The sequence below is a fragment of the Crocodylus porosus genome, unplaced genomic scaffold (assembly GCF_001723895.1).
Source record: "Crocodylus porosus isolate Cpor-Errol unplaced genomic scaffold, CroPor_comp1, whole genome shotgun sequence".
NCBI lineage: Eukaryota > Metazoa > Chordata > Crocodylia > Crocodylidae > Crocodylus > Crocodylus porosus.
The window spans coordinates 41,535,152-41,540,014 of NW_017728943.1; positions in this window are offsets into that span (position 1 = coordinate 41,535,152).

Sequence of the window (4,863 nt, forward strand, 5' to 3'; positions counted from 1 at the left end):
CACCCTTCCATGTAATATTGAGACAGAATGTTTACAGGGTAAAGTTTTCAGAGCTGATCTAGCTACTCTCAGCAAGATGAAGAGTAAAACTCCCCTCAAATTTGGTGGCAACAGAGTTAGATCACCAACCCTGTAGGCTTTTGAAAACTTCACCCATGAAGACAAAGTAATCTTCTCATTTAATGTGGAATACATCTAAAATGGATTTGATGCTGAGCTATGGCACAGCTTGTATCCCTCAGGCACAGAGGAAATCACTTCAGTGGGACAGGTTACTGAAACAAGCAGCAGGATCCAAAAGGCACCTATACACATACAGAGAGGTTGCTCCGATGTGCTGTAATTACAACATGTTGCAGCAGACTTGATTAATTGAATCTGAGGAAGCTTGGTAATTACCACACTCCAGCAAACTCCAGTGTCATGTGTATCAGCATCCCTGCACTGAAAAATGGAGCGGGGATGCTTAACTAAAGCTTGTTTGACGAGCTTTAGTTAAAGTGCCCCCGCTGCCATTTTTCAGCATGGGAACACTGATAGACGGGATGCTCCAGGCACTTTAATTAGAGAGCTTTTGGAACCACTCTAATTAGCGTGCCCCCTCCCTCCCTGCTTCTCAGAGCATGTCTGTAAATGCATAAAATGTCAATTTGGCTTTCAGTACATATTTCACAGTTTGCATGGGATATGGAGCACTTCTTGGCACATGAATCAGCATCTTGTTGGTCTGGGAATCCAGTGGCTGCAGGTTCTTTTTGGGTGAAGGATGGCTTACTATCAAAGATGTGTCCAAACAGTTTTCCATGGCCTGCTCTTTATGTCTGAACATTTTTAATCCTCTGGGGTGTTCAGATCTAGGCTTTGGTTAGCCTATTATAGATAAAGAGGTCATCTTCAAAATTTATATCTGGATTTAGATAGAAAATCTGAACTGTCTAGCTCTGGTAGTCATATTAGGGCCCATCTCTGTGTTGCATGTCCATTCAGAGCAGTTCTCCTTTACAGAGACTTAAGATACCCTTTTAAAATTCATCTGGGTTTACATGTTAAGAACTGGGGACTCTGAGGGAGAGCACTTAAAAGTGAAACGTGATGGTGAGAGATGAGAGGGTTTTTTTTTTATAAATTGTAATCCACTTTTACACAATTGATCCTGATTTCAACAATCAAAAACCCCATGTTGACTGCAATGCTTTACCTCTGACTTAGTGGAATGGTGCCTCAGTGATCCCATTATCTACACACCAAGTGCTGGGACCGTGCTAAATAATTAGATAGGAGCATTTAAATGAAATTGCACAACCGATTCTCTGGTAAACTGGCAAAGTAGGAGAGTGAGACAGCCAGACTCTTGCAATGTTGGCAGTGAAATAATGTTTTGTGCCAATGCGCAGTTCAGGAAAGCAGGCATGAAAGCAGGCTTGATTGTGCCATTGGCTGTGTGTAACATTAGGGGACCATGGTTGCAAAGTAAATGTTCACTTATTTCAGGTGACACTGCAGCTCAGATGTTGGTCCTAGCCTGCTAGATGAACTCATTACCACAAGGATAAACATATCACTACTTCAGCAAAGTCAATGCCACTCGAGGAATTTCAAACATGAATGGAAAGGAATGCTTTGCACCATTTTTTGCCAAAAAAGGAGAAGGGGAATTGTTTTCAATTGAAGATGTTCTGCAAAGATGTGCTTCCAGTTAAATTTATGGCTTAGTGTCTGTTAAAACTGCTCTTCTGAACTCCACAGAGCCATTGCCTCGAATTATTTTACCCTGCCTGACTGGTTCAAATGTTAAATGAATGTAGTGAGTAGAGGGGACGGTTTTTCTCAAGACTTAGGCTTTGGATTGAGGTTTAAGAGAATGGAATTCAGTTTCCCACGGCTACCAACTTCCCATCTGACTTGGGGGGAATCACGTAGCCCTTGTCTGTGTAGCAACATCTTGGTACTACTCTCTGTTGGTTGGGAGAACTGAGGTATCTGTAGCAGCAGAAAAGCAGCTTCTAGTGATAGTACTTTGTCCCTCTAAGACACCTTAACACTGCTGTTGTTGTTTGAAAAGTGGCAGCAGCATCAGCCACTGTAGTATAAATATTGCCATAGTCTTGCTGGGAATCAGTTGCACACCTACACAACAGAGCTAAAACACTTTCCCCTCTTATTTTTTTGTCTTGGCTAGGTTGTAAGCTCCTTCAGACAGGGTCTGTCATTAAAGATGCACAAGTATCAAGTACAGCAAATCGGGAGGATGCAGCTCCCAACTTCCTGACCAGTGCTTCCAAAGAGCTACATCAGTGTTTTGAATGCCAGTGCCTATTGCTCTGCTGGTATTGCATGCCCAGTCTGAATACCAGGATTTGCCCTTTAGGGAATGTTGCTACAAATACCAGGCTATTGCTGAGTTCTTCTGGGGGCCAGCTTGTTATAAGACTCATTGTGAGAAAAGGTGGTGTTTCAGTCAAACTTTTCCCTATGGAGACAGTGGTGTAGAAGCTATGGTGATGGGAAAATATAAAGAAAGTGAATGATTTCTGATTCAAAGGGGCATATTTCTTATGCTGTGAATTCTAAACTTTATAGGACTGGCATTTCATAGAGCTATCTATAAACTGGACGAAATCTGATGCCTATGTTGTATGGCAGGTCAAATTAGATGACCTAGTAAAGTCTTTTGGCCTTAAAACCTAAGAATCTATGAAAGACAAATGAAAAATAAAGAGTACTGTCTTCTCTGCACTTAGTTATGGAGTAACTCTGTGACATTGGTGAAGCTGAAAATAGGAAGTGCTCTATATTCAACCCCACATTCATTTCTCTAGGCTTTGCTCTCTTTTGAAGCCATCTTGCTGTAGATAAGCATTTATGACCCTACCATGATTTCTCCACCCTGTTGCTATAGGTGAACATGCTGCATCTTGCCACCATAGTCAAACCAGCTTCTGGTCCCTTTTTAATTTAATCTCCTTTGTGTTAACCTACAGTGATAACATATCTCTAAAGTGCCGAGTATGTAAAGACCTTAATATACAATGGTACTACGTATCAGATGCACAAGTGTCTGTTGGTATGAATACATTGGAGACAAAGCAACATAATAACTTATCATATCTGTTTTCACCTTCATGAGTGGTCCAGTGCAGTAGCTTTCAGTGTGTTTGGCTGTAGTGTGATTGACTCCTGAGTTTTCAGTGAGATTCCCACCTGTGAGCCCTGGTGATTCTCTTAGTGTTTCCAGTCAGGCTATTGCAGTCCATCCCATGATGTGTCACTGTGTTCTCTTTTGCTTTGTGCTGCCGTAACCCAGAGCCATAGGAAAATGCCCTGTGACCAACTTGTGACTGTGCACAATGGTATCACAATACATTTCAGATTGGAAGGGCTGGATTTTCGTAAGGCCTCAGGATCCTGGGATGATGACTAGGTGATTTTGTGGTTTACTGACCATCCCAGACAATAATAATCATTTTAGTTGAAACCAAATAGCAATTTTTCTCAATTTTTGGCAAAAGAAAAGTTTTTAAAAAGTTGTAATTTTGTTTTCAGCGTTGTTTTCTTTGTTTCGTTTCAACATGGAGTCATTCTAATTTGTAAAATTAAAGAATGTTTCAAAAGAAAAAATCACCTCAAAGTAACATTCAAAATGTTTCTTTTTGACCACATCAGAACAAAAAGTTGCCATGTTTTTTTCTAATTTTTTTGTCCTTACAAAGTGAATAATTCAGGGAGATCCAAATGAATCTGAGAAATATTTCAGTAGCTCTGAATCTGCATTTTTTTATCAGTTTTTTCAGGTGAAATTTTTTTCCCAGCTCTTGATGAGCTTATATGGAAAGCTAGTTCCAACTATTGTTATCAGGAGCTTGAAATTCTCGCACAAACCACTTTTGAAAATATGGCCTCTTAGGGTGTATCCAGACAAGCACGGCTGTGTGCTATGTAGTGCCTCAGACACTCTGGTGAGACCCTGGGGTCAAAAAGACGTATGCAAAAAAGTGTAGGACAGCATGCACTGCCCAAAACTGGAGCCACACTCTAGCTGCCAGCCAGGCTGTCAGCGGCAGGATTGCCACTGCTGCAGTCCCAGGAGGTCCGCTGGACCCCAGGTAAATTTACTCATTCAGACGGCACATGGCACAAATGTTCCCTGGGGACAAGTAGCAGCAGCAAAAGATGTCCTACTGCTAGCTGTCCCTGGGGAAACAAATGTCCACACTTGTGTAGGTGCGGCCTGAAAGGGTACATTGGCAATGTGTCGGGGGTGCATGCAGGTGCATATGCACCTGCTTAGATTGGCCATGCACCCCCTGGAAATGCCAGCCATGAAAGTGGAAATGCTGGCAGAAGTGCACTTCCGGTTTCACCACTGGTGACTTTGGGCTTGGCAATTGGCCACTGGGGGACACCCTCTTCCTCCCCCCCCCCGGTTGGTGATCTGGTGCCCCCCAGAGTCAGGAGGCACCAGTTGCCCATGAAAGGGTATGTTTATACAGTGCAAGTGAGCATCAGGCTGTGACACAGTGGGTGAGTCTACATGAGATGTTTACTGTTGAGTAGGCCAGTTAGCGCCATAGTAAATGTCTTGGTGTCAACATGTGCAGGGCTATTAGGCTGGAGTAGACTAATAAACTCTGCAGCAGGAAAGAATTTGTAAATACAACTACTATCCTGATACAGAGTTTTTTACTCCACAGCAGCACGTGGTCTGGATGATCTCTACCCCAGAGTGCTGAGGGAATTAGCTGAGGTCATTGTGAGCCCTGGCACGGCTTTACAAGTACTCATGGTGCTCTGGTGTGGTGCCAGAGGACTGGAAGAGGGCCAATGTGGTTCCCATCTTCAAAAAAGCAGGGAAGGAGGACCCGG